The 19,267-nt window shown below is 34.9% G+C and overlaps 1 protein-coding gene and 1 pseudogene across 1 annotated transcript in view; one reads left to right on the top strand and one right to left on the bottom strand.

Moving 5' to 3' along the window:
* The window catches only part of BBX (BBX, HMG-box containing), a 244,900-nt gene that overhangs the window by 181,035 nt on the left and 44,598 nt on the right, over window positions 1-19,267 (bottom strand).
* LOC112485351 lies at window positions 16,209-16,326 on the top strand (annotated as a pseudogene).

Below are 19,267 nucleotides of genomic sequence, written 5' to 3'. Positions count from 1 at the left end.
CAAGCATCCATTCCAGTGGGTGGGGTTATGATTCTAAATTTTAGTGGCCCCTCCAGATTTTTCCACTTAGCTGTAACACACCCTCTAAACTTAAAAACTTTCACTTTAGGTTACAGTAAATCATCAACCATTTCCTTTTACTTTTGCCATCTGTCACTGCAAAAGCTCCTAATAAATATGAAGTTTCTTCTAGGCTACTAGAAGTCTCTCTCATTAATCTTTGTCATGTGGTTCACAAATAATGAGAGGTATTAAAGATCATCATCTTGTTTACAGATAATCACCACCAAAAGAGCCTGAAATAACATCGTGATTTGACTAGACGTATTCGGTATTTCAGGAGTCCTGATGGGGTAGTAAGCACACATTTAACATTTTTTACCAATAGCTGGTTAACTGTACCACATTTCAAGTAACGACTGCCCTTGCCATATCAAAACACCAGAAAGAATTCCGACCTTACAGCCATCTGAGCAGCTGCTGGGAGGACAGTTTGCTCCACAGCCAACAGTCACCTTTCCATTTTTCAAGCACATACCTCTCACAGAAATGTTTTCAGTGCGGCAGTCTACAGAGCTGGTTATAACACCGGCACGATGTGACAACAAAATTCATGATGATTTTGCTTTTTCAGCCTGCCCCTTTCTTTTTAAAAAATTTTCCCTCCCCCTCAATCACCCAAAGAAAACCAAACCAACAATACTTCCACAAAACCTGACTCAGACTTATGAATATAATGCTTTCAGTGAAAGCAGACCAGCTTTATAGGAGAACAGCTTTCAAGAGAAGCAGGAAGCTGATCTGAGCAGCAGAGAGAGCAGGGATGGGGCGGAGCAGAAAGGAACTGAGCTGGGGGAGAGCGAAGCACAGACAGTCCTTGCTGCTTCTAGTTACTTATTGACAGTTTCATCTTATAGCACAGATTTATGAACAGGGTGAGCATCCGTCTTGCCGTACCTTTTCTTTCTTTTACGAATCTCTGTCAATCTGGTAAACTATTACACAGGGGAAAGTGAGGCCTTACAGCCTCGCCAGAGCCCAGTTGCAGGGAAATGATGTAAGCTTCCCACCTCCCACCAGCCCCTGCTCTGCCAATCCACCTCTACTCTGACCTGTTAACATCTCCCCTCCCCCAGTGCCACTGCCCTGGGGCTGCAGGGCCCCAGGCTCGCCTAGCTGTGTCCTACTGTGAGGCAGAAAAGTATTTGCCAGGGGATAAGGAATATTTTTGTTTTGAGAAAAGTCTTCAATGAAAGAACAAATGCCTCAATTTGAAAAATAATGCTGAGTCGACAAAAGCTAGTTAGCCCCCAGGAGAAATAATATTAAATAGGATTGAAGTAAGGAATGCAATTTAGCAAAAGGCAGCAGAAGGTGTGATATAGCAAAGGGTGTAATAATGAGTTATACTATTCTAATACGAACTCTGTGACTTTGGACAATTGGCTTAATCTGTCTGGTTTCATTTTCTGTAAAAGGAAAGAGTTAATATAAATTATACCCGAGATTTCTTGTACTGCTGTAATTTTATGAATTGATGCCCAAAAGAAATAAGCCAGAAGCAAAAAAGTAATCTGACCATGGCCAATTGTTTGTTGTTTACTCAAACTGGCAAGTAATTCCTTTTATTGAGCTATTTAAGATATGGTTTGCCAAAGTACTAGTAAACGTGAGTAGGACTACCGAAAGACATATAGGGAAAATATTACAGGCAGTTCAAGTGTTAATCACTATCTGGAGAATTGAAAGGGAATTGGGATCATGAAGATTCATGCTCAGGAAAGGATAATTTAAAAACAGATGCTTGGCAGCCATTAAGACTTCTGACATTACCCTAGACAACTATTTACCTTGACCAGCACTGTTCTAAGTTTAAAAGACACACGGACGCACACGCACATGCACATGCACACGCACACACACACACACACACACGCACGCACACACACATACACACACACACACCAGAGAATTTTTTATTTCTTTTTAGTTAAGAACTCATAATGTACTGGTTACTAGCACAACTGTCTTCAAATTAGGGTAGGCAAACTCCTGGAAGTACATGAGGCTTTCCAAAGGGTATGAAGAGTATGCAGATACATAAACGGTAAATTAATTTCCAGGTAACTTTTCTCAACACCGTCCCTAAAACTGATCTACCTGAGAATGCCCCTACAGAGCAGGTTTACCTTTCCCACCTTCCATTTTCCAATCCTCCTTCTCCCACTTTACAAAATCAAGACACACAGCTCACCCATCACAAATCTCTCTCTCAGGGCATTGCCTGGGGTAGCAAAGAACCTCTGGGCAGGACACAAAGGGAAATATTGGAGGTAAAAACAAGCTTATGGCTCTAATCACTCTTGATTTACAACTCAAGTGGTTTTGCCAATTTCTTGCTTGGAATAAAAGTAGAGGAGAACCTAATTTGGTTTGTTAGCTGATAAATCATTAAAAATAATTTTAAATGACACATCACTATGATTTTGAATACAAGCCAGGAGTTCAAAGACTTGAGTGACACTGCTATATTAATATTCTCATCCTCTTCAACTTATTTATGTAAACAAAATTCTACAGTGTATATATTAAAAAGAATGAAAAATATGCTGAACTTTTTGTAATGAATAACATTCATCCGATGATATATGAACTCATTAGAAGAAAAGCTCTAATAATGCATTAAGAGATAAATGTCCAATAAAATTGTATTTTTTCTATATTTATCAAAATTTATAATTCACATGTTATTATGATAAACTGTGTACTAATAACCACTGTAATAACTTTTTAAAAAATCACTTAGAGTTTTGTCACAGTAAATTAAATTTTATCACCAGAAGTATGATAGGATAATCAAAAATAAATTTTTAAACATAATACATAAGGATAAAATTTAGTGGTAAAAGTGTAATAATAAAGACTTCAAGGAGAAAAATTAACTCTAAAATTTCTGACTGTTAAAGAGTAGTATGTAAATGAATAGAGGTAAGTATCAGACAGTTATGGTATTTGACTCAAATATTTAAGAAGGATATGTCAAATTTACTAAGAAATGCCAATATTTACAATCAACAACAATATTTACAAACAACAATGATACAAATGATTTAAACTTATGATAATAATTTTAAATGTCAATGAGAGAACCTATAGTTTTAAAAATTCTTTTACTGGAGCAGAGATATTTAAAGACCACTACACTGGTTCACCCTTCTTCCTTTCAAAGCACCTTTCAAGAGTCACTGCAGAGTTTTAAAAAAGAACAGCAATCTGGAACTGCAGGAAATGAGCTACTTAGAACAACTACATTTTCTAGTTATCTCTAGTTATATTCTTTGAGCACCACAAATAATTATGTCTCCTAATTTTAAACTACTATAAATGAAAAATCTCCTTAAAATGGGAAACTTTCTCACCTTCTTACATCATACCAACATGATTTAACCTTTCATTAGTTTTTCCCGGGCAATTATTACTAACACCAATCCTGCTGAGCATTCACATAATGCTCTCAAGACCTATGATGTTCCTCCTGCTTGGCTCTATGCATATCTGCCAGCGAGTGGGGGATGTGGGTTCCATTCCTGACCTGCCAATCACAAGCTGCCAGTCCTGAGCAGGTACTGAAACTCCCTCAGCTCCAACTTTCTTCCCCCAAAAAAGAAGTTAACCTCACCTTCTTAAACTATCTTGCAAAACTAAGCTGAGTTTACTTTACAGAGTGAGCATGCTTTACTTAAAGATTCCATACCAAGAAAACATGTTCTGGGTTTTTTTTTCCCTTTCGGTCAGGCTCTTCCTACCATTTCTCACCACCAAGTGCGTGCATGAAGCTTCCCTTTCCATTCTAATTGCATAGGTGTGAAAATCAGCAGAAAAGCTAAATATATAAATCTGTTTAATTCTCATAAAAATGATTTAAGGAATGAGTGTCTTTTATAAAATACATCATGTGTGACATTTATCTCCAGAGATCATATGGGTTCTGGATCATTGATATTACTGGATGGCTGAGTAATATATAGAAAGATAACTTTATATAGGTTTTATCTAAAACTTCAATCTGCTACAAAAGATTCACAGGAAGGAGAGGCTTAACATACTTTTCAAATGTGATCCTCATTCACTTTAGAATCAAATCCCCCTGCCAACTACCAACACACAGCCACGTGTTACTTTTATTAATTATCTGCTCACTCAGTGTGTTTACTTATTATGGTGTTTGGTACTGCAAAGCTGCAGTTGCCAAGCCTATCTAGTTGCATCTAGTGCCCTAAAACCTTAGATGAATTCCCAGAAGCACAAAATAAACCTTTCACTTTTAAAAGAAGCAAATAAAATTCAAATAACCTCAAAGGGGAGATAAGGTTTTAAAATGTTAACCGATCTTACATGTTCTATTTAAAACGTCCATATGGTAAAGCGAGGCACTTCATTCCCTTTTACAAATTATTATGTGGTTACTAGTATTACGGTCTCACTTGACCCTTTACGCAACTCTACTATTACTTCCAGGTTACTGATTATGAGTCTGAACCTCAAAAGTATTTAAATGACTTGCTCAAGATCAAAAGGCAGACAATGAAAGCCAGAACTAGAACTCAATCCTGGAGATGGATGGTCCAGCAAAGTTCCCTAGTATATGTGCGTGGCCCACTGAAACAGCTGGTATAACCAATAAAAATTGCAGTAAGTTATGGGGCATTTCCTTCTCTGTTCTGTGATTCCTACAATGGGTCATGTTTTAGTGTAAAGAGTAGGCATTCGGAATCACAATGATCTGAGTTTGAATACAGATCATATGAGCCTGGGCAAGTTATTTAAGCCTCAATTTCCTTATCTGTAAAAGGTAATAATAGCACCTATAAGGTTGTTGTGGGAATTAAAGAGATAATGTCCTTACCTCTGCATCAGTTACAAACTTGAGTTTACTAAATAATTAACGTTTTTGAACTCTTATTATGTGACATGTTTTAATTCATCTAACTCTCTCAATAATCCCATGGCACAATAGATACTATTTTTATCATACCTGTTTTATCAATGAGGAAAGACTTTGTCCAAGAGAGGTAAGGCAATTTGACTAGGGTCACAGATCCTTGGGATGTTGTTTCCCTATCCTCTTTAAGAAGTCTAAGAGCTGGCCCTGAGCCTAAGTAGCCTGACTCCAGGGCTCACACTCTGAACTACTGCCTCTTTGGGAATGATATTAATGATAGCACTACCCTTATTCTCAGCATCACCATCATCATCTCCATTTCTATCATTAACCTTCTCTATAGTTAGCCTAGAGGGCCTAAGGTCTATGAAGCACCCCAGTGATGAGACATAAAGAGGAGGGAATTTGACAAAGTAAGACTGTCAGGAGTAAGAGCTTCAGGGAAGAAGTCGAGAAGGAAGCTGGTCTCTGGAAGAGTACTGTGCAACATAATGGAGAAACTAAATGGAGGCCTGAAATTGGGAACATGAAAAAATATCAGCTACTGCATGAGGGAAGGGAGGCGGGGAGAAGGAAAACAGCCTAAGGAAAAAAAAAACATATTATTAACATTTTATCAGGTGCCTAAAGGAATACTAAAAAGAAAAGTGGCAAAAATCTGTCCTGTGATATAATTTGGGATTTACTCCCTGTCTACTTAATAATTATCTGACCTTGGGGGGGAATGCGATCATTTTAATCAACTTTCATTGATGACTTGATATAGGCACAATGAAAAGCATTTGACTCAAAGTATTAGAGCCCAGCAAAATGTCCCTCTCAAATACTAATTGCAATTTGATTCCTTTGGCAAATCTTAAATCATATACTCGTGCAATGTTACTTCTGAGTTCCTTTGGATAACTGTGTTTTGGGCTTTTAATGCACATTATTTTCCTTTGTGGCTTCTGTCTAAATCTAAAGCCTATTTTCTTCAGTGAAAGAGATTGGCAAAAACCAGTTTGCCCATTTCCTTCAGGCAGAGTTAGGCTGCATCCTATGTGCATCCAAACGCTCTTGTTATGCCACTATTAGCGCACTGAGGCCTCTCACTTGAGACTAGAGATCAGATTTCTCCATTACACTGTAAGATCCCACTGGAGAGAGACAATTCATGTTTTGTTCATCTTCACAACCCCAGCACCTAGTATACTGTGTTGCATTCAATAAATGTTGACAAAGATTAATTGAAAGTTCTTAAGCTTGTTTTCTGACTTGTTCAAGGTTTCCTTTGCCACTGAGCTCACTGTAGACGCCTATCTCTTTAAAGAGTGATCATCTTCAATCACCAAAAATGATTAGGATTTAGTGGATTAGTTATTACTTTTTTGGCAACTGGTTTGGGAAATAAAAAGGAAACACCTTTGGGATGTTGTTTCAGTACACTCTCTGCTGAACACTAGCCCAGTACTCATATTTCAGACAAAAGATATGACTTAAGGTCATGATCACTTAAAATTTATAGATGAGCTCAAGGGGCTTTGTTTATCCCATAATATCCAGAGAAGTGCCTAGCACAAGGTCAGTATCAGATAAACACTTTTACTTTGGTTGATTAATTGACTGCTGCTATTAGAACTGCCACAGGCCAAATGCAGACTATCCTTGAAATACCAACAAGGGTGTTAAAAGACTTAGCAAAACACTAGCTAGCCTCTAAGATCAGATAATTAGCTATTTAGAAATACAAAATTATGATTATAAAGATAATTAAAATATCCCAACCATATCATACCATACTTCTATTTCTTCCATATGAAGATCTTTGAAAAAGGTAGTGCCAAGAGAACTTTTTACCTTAATCTAAAAAAAAAAAAAAAACTTTTCCATAAACGATATGGCACAATTTAACAGAAATTGTTGGCCCTTGAGGTATGTGTATACAGGAAGGAGAATGAACATCAATGATCATTCAGTATTACTGAAATTTGCCAAATCTGATCACTATTTTGATAAGTCTAAACATACCTATTTGAAGAAGTTATCTAGGGGCTCCTGAAAACTGCACATGCCCCTTTTGTTAAGAAAAACTTGAGCTCCGTGTATACTGCGAAATGCGGCAAAATAAAATAAATAAACTTTAACTTCAGGTTATATGCAAAGATCTATCTTTAAATGTTTCAAATTTCCACAAGACTTCCTTGCATTAATAGACTCTAAGAGATGTTAACATTGAGCATTCTTCAATGTTAAGGCTATTATACTAAAAATCAGTTTAAAATATTTTTAAAAATCAGCAATTTCACAGAGAACATCTGGTCATCTTAATATACTTTTAACCCAAAACACTGAGAAATAAAAAGGAAAAGAAATGAACAGTAAGTAGATTACATTTTGCAGGCTGATAGGCTTACAAGTCTCCCCAAATATCAAAGTCATACTAAACTGGGGGATTATTAACTTCTTGAAGAGGTTAATCTCTTTAATATAAAGTCAGGGTCATAGCTGTCTACAAGTTATATGTACAATGCCAAAAAAGTTCACAGTAACATTTTTCTGTATCATAATAATTATAAAGGCTAAAAAGCATAAATTCACTATCAAGTTACAGGTTCTCACCACATACATGCAAAGATTTTCCATTTACTTTGATGAAATCTTACTAAGAACATTTCAATTACCTATAGTCAATTACTCTGTCCCAAGAAACCATTTCTATTAGCATTAAGACCCTTTAAATTAATAGATTGTGATTAAGTTTGTAATTTGGGTCCTCCTTTTAACTGTGTACGATTACTAACATGTATAAAAGTAACATTTGTTGATTTTTACAGTATCTTACAAAATTAATATCATATTTCAACAGAAATATATTCATTCTCTCAAATCAGATCACATGTATCATTTATTTGCACATTCTTTTTAATCTGATAAATTTTCCAAAGTAAAGGTTTATTTCCATTATACTTAACATCTCTCTAGCTCTAAGAGGTTTCGTATTTTAAAGTCATCATTTGTAAATGTTTCAGCAAGCCCCTTCTAGTTACAGACATCTAAGATGGGTCTATAATACACTAAAATTTCTACTCATGAAAATTTACATTTTTATAGAGACAGACACTAAGATTGAGAGAGGTCAAGCAATCCACATATTTAATAAGCTTAAAAGTCAAGATTTGAACTAGTTTTTCTTACTTTAAATCAAATGCTTTTATCATCAACTGAAAAGTTTAAAAATATATTTGTTCATCAATGCAATATAAAATGGGGAGGGAGGGAATGTTCCTACATGTTTCTAAAATGCTTTCTTTTCCTCCTATTCCCTTTGAGCAGCTATTTCTGCATCTTAAACCAAGTCTCTTTAAGCCTCTTTTATTGGACTTGTACTGCTCACCTGAATTCTCTAACCATGGTTTTGATCCATATTGCTTTCATTATTTTTACAACTTTCTTCACTGTCCTATGAAGAACAAAGAACATTAAGGGCCTCACTGGAAAATTATCCAAGTTCATTGTTTTTCTTTAGATAACTATTATAGTTTTAAAAAGAAAAAAAAGCTTCTTTTAGGATTTATAAGCACCAAGGAAAAGGTATCGATACCTTGAAAGCTAATGATGTAATTCTATACATAATCTGTAATACTGTCCTTAAGACTATGGGGCCGGGGCGGGGTGGGGGCCATGGGGAGAAATCTCTCTGGAATGGCATTAACCTTTAAGAAACTAGCCAATTCCCAAGAGTGTTTATTGCCTGGAAGCTGGAGGTAGTTCAGATTGTGTTAAGGAGGCAAGATTGTGAAAGGTCAGTAACTAAATATCAGGAAATACTGGGGCAGGTAAAGCTGTGACTTCTGTTGGGACCACACACAACCTGTACTGTTATTGATGAGTGGAACCCCCGACCTTGCACTCCAAAACTTAATTCCTATTATCTGTCCCTACCCCAACTTCTGGTAGCAGGCCCACTGGTATGGATTTTGGTGATGGAGTAAATAATAAATAAATATGCTCTCAGAAGAAAGAGAGAGAGGTAAGCAGCCCAACACAGTCACTGAAAGAGGGAGATTCATCTGTGTGAGTAGGAGGTGCTCTGGACAAAGCTTAAACTTTAAAGTGATTTAAAGAAATAACAGCAGGACTGGGTAAAATGAAAGAGGTAAAGAATTAGAAAACTGAAGTAAAAATATATGCATATACAAATAATTTTCTGTTTAACCATATTACGAAGCATATAACTAATCATTTGATTTATGAAACATCTTAAATCTGGTATAATCCTAGTGGTCCCACTAGGTGGTTATTTATGAAAAATATTTTCAGGTGTTTTAAAAGGTTCACACTTTAAGGAAATACTTCATATTTGAAACTGTAAAGCTCTATATTGTACACGTGAAGCCACATATTCCTGGGGGGAAAATAATGGAAGAGTTAAGACCTGTGGGAAAGGATGAAGGGACCATATTAGACCCCAAAACGATGGAAGCACTAAAACAAAGGCATAAAGGAACTAATCAAAATTCATGGAGCATGATACAAAACCTCTAGCTACCTGTGAAAAACACACTTTTAAATCATTGTTTTGCTAGATCTTGCCCTTTCTCTAAATACATCTATGTGCCTTTTTTTGTGATTAAGGCTAAAATTCTCAAAACATGCACTAAAGAATTCTGAGATATTTCTGTACGTGAACAACAGTCAGGCTCAACCTCCCTCTCTGATATTTTCCCAGAGGAAATGAAGAGCATAATTCCACTTCCGAAACTTTGAAAAAGAACTGCTATGTGGCACTGCTCAAGACCTAGTTAACCTCAGGCTTTGCTGTTTCCTCTGGTAAAACTTCTTGAAACAGTGCCAAGAATCATTTGATCACTTAAACCAGTGCTGATGAGTTGGAAGCAGCTGGGGTATATGAATCACTCATTTTTTTCTGTTATATTTTTATATTTAAATAGTTTTCTGAAGGACCAAGTAACTTTGAAGGCTCTCTGGAAACAAGGGAAAGACCACTGGATTAGGGGACAGGAAACCTGGAGAATAATTCTGAATTAGGATTACACTTTAACTTCAACTGTTCTCTATTTTTTTCTATCTAATGGCTTTTCTCAGTTATTTTATAAGCTTCTGGAGAGTAAAAAACTAAGAATACTTCTTTATCTATGTTCATAAGAACACAAGATAATGAATGGTCAATTAGCAGATGTTCAATGATATTTACTTATTGAGTATAATTAATAAACTCAAACAATAAAACAAAACGGTTCCTCGTTTTTTCCCCACTAAAAACAAGTTTGCATTAAAAATAGGAGAAATAGCATGAAATAATGTCTAAAGGTTCTAACTGATTATGCCAAAAAAGCCAAATGGAAGTTTCACGGGGCAGGGTAAATGGCAGAAATGAAAATAAGGGTGTATAACACATCATCCCTAACTCTGAAAACACAGATGTTCCTTGTCAACAGCACTTATGTTATTTCTTAACTAATCTGGGAGATTTCTCACATTCATGAATGCTCATAAGTAAACTATGTATATGACTTTAAATTAAATAAATATTACCTATAATCACACGGCTATTGACAATTTTGACTCCCAGTCTCTTTTCTTTATAACCCCAAAGCCTGGCAGATAAATAGGGGGTTCAATTTTTATCCCATTCTTCTTCACTCACATGTTAGTTTTAGGAAAAATATAAGCATTTCCTCTTGGTATTAAAAGCATTAAGTATATAATCTTAATGGCTGAACAAATTTTTTTTTACTGTAATTGGGAAATTCAGGTAAGCATCTTGATTACAGTTACTCAGCTTAGGTAGCAAACTCAGTTCTGAATCTAAAATGTGTGGTTCCAAGCTAGTAACCAAATTGCTTTTCGAAGTGCAATGTTGTACTTCCCATCCTTCCACCTACATTACAGCTCATTCAACAAACACCTGAGTTCCTTCCTTTTCTCCAACACAAAATGGCTACTAAATCCAGGTTGGCTTTCTTACTGATCCTCCTACTCTCTGCTATTCCATCAGTCACTTCCTCCTTCCTCTACCTCCTCAAAGCAAGACCAGCTTTTAATATCTGGCTCATGTTCAGTAAGATTGTTCAGTCTTACTGAACAATCAGAACATTCATTCATTCATTCATACATTCAAATCATTCAATAATTACATAGTTAACACTCTGTACCAGGCACTGCTGTGAGTATTGGAAAAGAAAGAGAAACAAAACAGACAAGGTTGCACTCTCATAGGAAGAACAGAGGATAAGCAAGTACAAAAATAAAAAATTAATTTATCAGTGATATGTATTATGAAAACAAGATGATTTCTGCACTATTTCCAGTTACTTTCTGACAATTTGCTATAAAACTGCATTATTGAAAGCAAGGATTCCATCTTATGTCAAAGCCTGGCACATAATAGATACTTCAGTGATCAGTAAATCAATGCATGTATAAATGAGGAGGATAGATGAATGGATACAATGATCATGGATGGATAGAAGAATGAATGAATGAACGAACGAAAGAACAAACAAACAAATGGACAAACAAATGCCTCAAACTGTGATTAAACCATTTCATCTCTATGTTTTGTTTCCCCCAACTATGTTGGTCTCCCAACTAGGTTGAGGGTCAAGAGCCTACACCCTGCAAATCTATGTTGGTCTGGCCTGCCCAGCAAAGGTGAAAATGAATCTGAGTGATTTTACATAGGATAGATACCTCCAGTTAAGGCATTGACCCTCACTATTTCCTATCCTCTTTGCTAGTATCCAGCTCCCATATTCGTGCCCCCTCTTTGGCTCCTATGAGCATCTGCCACCAGAAAGTTTCTCCTTTAGGACAGAGTTTCAAAGTTTAGTAACAGTAGATAGCAAAATGAAAAATTTTATAACATATTCTTAACTAATTCTTTTGGAATTGTGAGAATAGTGATTTCTAGGCCAGACTGTCTATAATTACATGATCTAAATCATTCTAATGTGTGACTAAATTCTCAAAAGCTTACCAAAACTAATTTTATTTTTTTAAAGATATGTTAAAGTTTTCAAAATATTCAGAAGTAGTGGTGGAATATATTTTTAAATAAAATAAGAGAAAATGTCAAAGACTTCAACAATGTAGAATCACTTGCTTACATCACTGGACACAATTATCACAGACCATAATCAAGGACACTGTTTCTCAAACTTACTTAGCCTTGACAACAAAAATAAATCCACAAACAACTCTGTGTTCCTCAGTCTAAGGAACATGGTCTTAACAGTTAAACATTCGCTTCAGGTACATATTTAATTGTCAACAGTATTATAAACACAAGTGCAAACTTGTGACAAAAATCCAATAGTAATGTTTAGTCATAAGGTAACTAATCAGGCCACCCAGAAAACGTTCACATTATTATTATTTTTTATTTATCACCTAAATGAAACATTAAAAAATTTTGTTAATTCTCATTAAGAACCAGCTAAGGATATGTCCCTGGGGATATGTCCATTACACTTGACTCAAGTTTAGGAAACCCAGATCTTAAAAAACAGAAGTAAGGGTCTCTCTCAAGAAATGAATTCATGTATACTTATGGCATGGGCATATATATTTACAACAAACTGAATACTTTAATCAAAGTTCATTCCTGATTAATATTCTAATTCTTAAAACTTAAATATTTTAAATTTCTCTGCCTATCAGCCACAGTTCTCTGTTGGACAAATAGTTAACAATATATAAGCTCTTTCGAATAGCAAATTACTGCTATTTAAAAAGAACCATGTAGTTGATTTATCTTGGTCAAATAAATTTGTTATTAACGTCTGATTTTGCTTTGGGTCGTCTTAAAATGAGAACATTTGTTTAACATTAAAGTTATGTGAAAGAGCATCAGAAAATATATCTAAAATTTGATCTGTTCACAAAATATCAAAAAAATTATACGCAAAATATCGAAAAATTATAAAGTGTGACCCTAACCAATATGAGTAATTACAGATGAAATCTGAAGATTTTGGAACCTCTTAGTTTAGGTTCCTGACCTTCTTTGTGAAATAAATATAATCTTCTCACCGTGTTTTAATAACATAATTAAAATACGTTCACTTTTTATTTACCCAGAGAATCATATATATAACAAGAGAAATATTTCCAGAATAGGAAACCTGTGTTTTATGTATACCTTAATTCAAATTATCATAAATGCTTAAAAGCAGAAAAATGTAGTAGTAAGAGAATTGCAAGTGGAGCACTGACCAACCTGCAGGAGCTATTTCTCTTATTTCAAGCGGCGCAAGCCAATTTAGCATCACTAAAAATGATATATTTTGATAAAATACTTTCCAAAGGAAATAATCATAGAAAAAGAAATAGGACTGTATTTTTGCTGTACTGAGTTAGCTAAAAAGCCCCATAATTGGAAAGAAAGGCTTCTTATAAACATCATAATTACAAAAAATGCAATAATTTTAAGACTATTTGTACTAGCTTTCATATATGTAATACTGACCTTTTGAGAAGTTAAGCTATTTTTTTCCACTTGGACATAAAGATATATCCTATTTATCTTAGCATAAATCAGCTCTCAATTCCATCTCCAGATACTATCCTATGTCTCTTCTTATTTCCAAGGAAAATTTTTTTAAACATTTGTCAACAGCACCTATCACCTTTTTCTCCCTTCCTACTTGCTTCTCGACCCACTACTATATAGGCCTTCACCGCCTCCCATTTCTCAAAAATGACTCTCCTTGAGATCACCAAGGGCCTGAACATTGCTAGATGCTGTAGTAGGTTTTCAGCCTTACCTTGTTTCCTCTGCTTGAATTACTTGACATTCTCTTGGTTTTCCTCCTGCCTATTTGGCCAGTCCTCAGGCCCTGAACTGGTTGATGCCGCTCCCACCTACCCTCTTCGAGACCTTCTTCCTATACACTTCTGCATTTTTGTCTTCCAAAGGCCTACTAATTAAGATTTCAACTGAAACCACTTCCTCACAGAGGCCTGCCATGCTCCTACAGATCTGGTCAGTGCCCTACTTATAATTCTCTTACTACTCCATTTTTCTGCTTTTAAGCATTTATGTTCATTTGAATTAAAGTAATTGCATAAGTAATTATCTGACGTCAACTCCCCTCACCAGAATGTAAGGTTAGGGGCTGTGATCCCTGGTGCCCAGCATACAGCTTTCTACTGGACATTTGAAGGAAAGAAGGAAGGGAGGGAGAGTGGGAGAGAAAGAGGGAGGAAGAAATGAGTTTCACAAACTAAACCAATAACTATTAACTTTGATTCTAAAAGTATAAAACTAAAGAAAAAATAGTATTTCAATAATTTGATTCAGATTTTATAAAACAAACCAACTATGAAATTAGCTGAAGTTCAGAAGAACCAGTAAAATTAGAGATACTGTGTAAAATTTAAAGTATAGTTATCCTGAAGATTGAAATGAATGGCATTTAAAAAAAAAAAAAACCTATTAAAAAAAAATAGTTCCAGAAATCAAAACTGAAGACTGTTTTGCAGAATTGTTAATCCACTCAGGCTCAGCAGAAATCAGGCTATAATGAAGAAAACCATAGACATTTTAGAGTAAATATTTATTAAATCCAAATTAATATTTTAAAAGTATTCTTAATAACTCAATTTGTTTTTAAAATGATAAATGAAGCACTGATTACTCAAAATATCTAGAATCCCGTGCTGTTGGCAATAATGTGCAAACCATTCATGCTCCTTCTCCTTGTTTATAAAATTAGTAGTGGAGTAGCTGATCTGCGGGGTCCCTCCCAACACTTTAGAAAGTTTAAGAGTTATACCAAGAAACCTAACACAGTAACATCCCACTTAATTAGGAAGTTTGCTTCTGAGACTTTAACTATTCAAAATGTAAAAGATTATAAACCTAAAAACAAAAACCAAAAAAACCATTAAAAGTCTTCTGAATAGCCAGAATGTTTTCACTAACAGTATCAAGTCCTATATATTTAACGCAGGCCTTTACATGTTAATCATTGTTTTAATTTTGATCACTGTTGCAATATGCTTCATTATCTAGTAGCGAATCATTTAACAACCTTGAGAAGAGTCAAAAGGGGAACAGGGTAAGAAAAGGGAATAGAAAAAAAGATTAAAAGCACAGATCATTTTCTAAAGAACAGTAACAGAACATTTATAGCGAAGCAAACAGAACAACATACCTCCATATCCCATTCTTACAACATTCTATTAATTACAGCACTAACGATTTTGAATTATAAAAAAAAAGTAAAATTATGTTTGCTAAATTCTATTTATCAAGGCAGGAAAATATATCATCACTGAAAGTTTAAAATTTAAACTTAAATTTATAAAAGTTAAAAACTATTTTTTAAAAAAAGGTCCTAGAACTTAAACTCAAAAGCATTATACTTGAACTGGTACATTATAGTCCCAGCAATAAAACATTAGCACAGGAAGTAGTACCTTATTTATATGCCAACAACTTTAAGTAAGAAAAATACTAGTAAGGCAGTAACACATAGTAAGACATTAGTAAGCAAAAAACTCTTCTGCATTTACAATTAAAAGCAAACAAGAAGACAAAAAATGGGAGAAGGGACTCTCTTCAGTTGAAATTTATGTCTGGAAGCTATCCTAAAATTAGTATTAATTGTTTGGCATTTGGGTGGCTCTGGGTTTTTGAAGATGGCTACTTAACTGGCAGACTAAAACATTTCTACCACAAAGACATAATTGCAATACTTTTGAAAAAAAAATCAATACTTAAAACAAATCTTAGTTTTATAACATCGTCTGGATACTGAGATATAAAACAGATGAGCAAAAGTGGTAAAAAGGTACAAACTTCTGGGGGAAGTGGGAATGTATTAAAAAAAGTTTCCATATATGCCATATTGTGCTTAAAATTCTTAAAGTAAAAACTGCACGTTTTTGCCAAATGTTCCCAAAAGTATACAACAATTCTGTAAAATATTGGCTCTGTATAGAACGCACTTTAAAAAATACTTCTATCAGGTTAATGTGAATATTTTATCAAACAGAAAGCTTGCCAAAATATCTGCTGCCCTAACAAGCTAAGAAGAAATTATTGCTGCTACCTAAATCTTTGAAATAAACATATTTTTGAGCTAGATTTTAAAACATTGGTTCATATACATACTGTACTAAAGTAAACATTATAAAAATGTTTTATAAACATGCCACTATAGATATACAAATTGATAGAATCTAAATTCTATTAAAAATTTTTCAATTGTAGCAATAATGATATACCATAAGTCTTTTCTAAAAAAATATCACACTAGTCTACAGCCATGCCACCCTGAACATGCCTGATCTCGTCTGATCTCGGAAGCTAAGCAGGGTTAGGCCTGGTTAGTATTCGGATGGGAGACCACCTAAGATACCAGGTGCTGTAAGCGTTCAAAAAAAAAAAAAAAAAAAATCATACTAGTATTCCTTTGAGAACACAGTTCGTGATTGAGTAGATCTAATAAATTCTATAAATTCTGCCCTGGTGCTGATAAATTATATCCTTTATAACTCAAATAAGTTTTCTCTTAAATTCCTATTTGCAAAGTAAAAGAAACAGCCAACTCAAGGATATTAAATACCAAAGGTTGTAGGCAATGTATGAAAACTGAACAACAATTCATGCCCATAGCAGAGACCAATTAAAAAACCACTAATTATAATTTGGCATGTAATTCCATTCTCAAAGCTACTTTCTAAAAATCTGTTTAATTCCACAATTATTACCTGTCTAGTTTTGCAAAGCACTAGATAGTCCTGCATGACAGAACAGTGAAGAAAATATGGTCCTTTCACTTCAGACTTGGTAAGAGGAACAAGGCACAAATAAAGGATGATAAAAGGGGAATTCCCAAGTTGGAAATCCTGAAAGAGACTGGCCTGGATCACCAAAAAACTTTTCAGCAGATATGGGGAAAAGACTATTTCTATTTCCTAGGATGCAGGGGAAAGGTCTTAATTTTATCCACCCCAGAACTTATGTGTGATTACTCTATGAAAGTTTAGCAAGTGAAAGTATGATTAAAGATATTTTAAGGCAAAACTAGCAGGTTCTATAAAAAATGAGAAGATTTATTTAAATTTGCTCCCAGTTAAATATAGATTGTTCTTAAGCAAAACTCATTCAAGAATTCACTTATGAATAACAATGAAAAAGGTTGGCCTCAGACCAGATATAAGGTAGACTTTAGGTGTTCCATAAACATTTATTTGTATAATTACAGAAGACTAAAATCATGAAATTTAGTATCTCTTATTAAAAATAGTGACCATTTAATGTTTTTAAACCATTGGACATATGTTTTTTTCCTGACAACATACTTATATATTCACATTTTTGGTGAATACTTGCTAAGAATTCATCTAAAGTTCGATGTGACTGACACCAAAAGACAATGTTCTTTAATTAACTGAATCCCACATAGAAATCTTACTTTTGACTCTTCAGTAAAATAAAACAAATTATTAATATAAATTATCACATGAGCATGCAAAAGATAATATTGAACATTCAAAGAAATAGCAGAATGATGTTTAAAAAGAATAGTCAGAATAATGAAATAATTAGAAAATTAACAAAAAACCTTTCGATTTAAGACTTATCTTCTGTCCAAAATGCTAGCAAAACAGAAGCAATGTCTTTAAAAATTAGATAAATAGCCAGTATAAACTCCTAGTAAACTAAACTCTTTATTTTTTCATTTTAAAGATAGCCTGACGCAGAGAGTATATTTTTATTGTATTAACCTTTCATTATTTTCTACATCTGAAATTAAACTCTATAACTGATATCAAGTGATTAAAATGAACCTAGACCCAATTAACTGCCTGTATATAATGCTGTGACTCAAATTTTACCCCAAAAGTATAGGCTTTTTGAAATCTTTTGCACTGATTTAAATGAGCTTCTCAAATACAATCCAATTACATGGGGAGAAGGGGATCCACTGCCATAAATATACAATTATATTATATAATTAACAAAAATACTTAAGAACTTGCCAAATCGTGTCCTTAAAACTAGATTTAATAATTAATTCTATAGAAAATAACAGTAAAACTAAAAGATAATCTACCATGGGTACTTTCTTGATGTCTCCACAGTATACTGAAAACACAAGTACAGAAGGAAAACAGAGATGAACAGAGATACAGTTGGACATTTGCCTAAAAACTGGCTTCGCAAAATGAGGATGAACAAACTATATAAACCATGAGGATTAAACTCTTTTAATTTCTTCTCTCTGGTCATCATAAAAGAGGCGCCCTTAACATAGGTTAAGTGTCTATGTAAAAAGAAGCATAAAGAAATCTGTTGAGATGGGAGGGACTGCAGAGCATCCATCAACATCTGTTTGAAAAGACCTGCCAAGCTCTCAGGAGTTACATTTAAATAATGTGACCCTTCCAGACAGGACAATAAGGAGACAGATTAGACCCTTCAAGTGGTGATTCATCTTCAGACACATGGCAAGGGGGATCCAATATAAAGCCTGAATCCTGCCTGTTTGCTTAAGCGTCTAGCAGCTCTTTCTATGGCCCTGTAACTAACTAGTGGGTGTAAGGCACCTACAATTCTGGGACAAGTTACTAAAGGAGGCTCCAGACTGAGCAATAAAACATACAACCTTTCCAGGCCCACTCTCAAATAACAGTATCTGCTCTTCTCTTGCCTGAGCATAGGACAAATCCCAGTGCAATATCCATCATAGTACTTACCCCTTTATAAGATCTATCATCTGACTTATAGATTTTGAAGAAAACTCTTAAATATATGCAGTATAATGAAACAATAAAATGCAGATTTTATTGTTTACTACTCTAGAGGGACCACAATGTGAAAGTGAGACAGGAGAACACATACTTTCAACACAGACAACTCTTAGCATATGTAATCCTTCTCCAGTTTCTCATCAGTCCCTAACCTTGACGACTACCGCCACACTCCAGAGCTGGAGTATAAAATGTGGGCCCATAGAGTTACTGTATCAGTAACAAAATCTTGGGGGGGGGGGGGGGGGAGAAGCAATATTTAAACCACCTTTCTTAGTATTTCAAAAGCTTAAGATTAACCCACCCCCATCAGGTAGCTGCCTCCTGCAAATGCCTTCCTCCACTCTTCCAAATCTACTCTCCTGCATTTCACCGGATGGGGGAAATGTCCCAAGCAGGTAACCGGGGCACACTCTACATGGCCCAGGAGCAGGAAGGCTTCTCTCATTTGCTCACAGTAAGACTCTGGGCTGGTTTCATCGGAGGAGGAAGCACCTCCCTGTGAGCCCAGTGCGCTGTGCTTCTCCCTCCTTCCTGCAGATGGAGGCAGGCAGGGAA

This window comes from Pteropus alecto, unplaced genomic scaffold (genome assembly GCF_000325575.1).
Source record: "Pteropus alecto unplaced genomic scaffold, ASM32557v1 scaffold270, whole genome shotgun sequence".
In the NCBI taxonomy this organism is placed as follows: Eukaryota; Metazoa; Chordata; class Mammalia; order Chiroptera; family Pteropodidae; genus Pteropus; species Pteropus alecto.
Note: the sequence above shows the minus strand (reverse complement) of the source record. Positions and strands in the feature narration are given on the sequence as shown.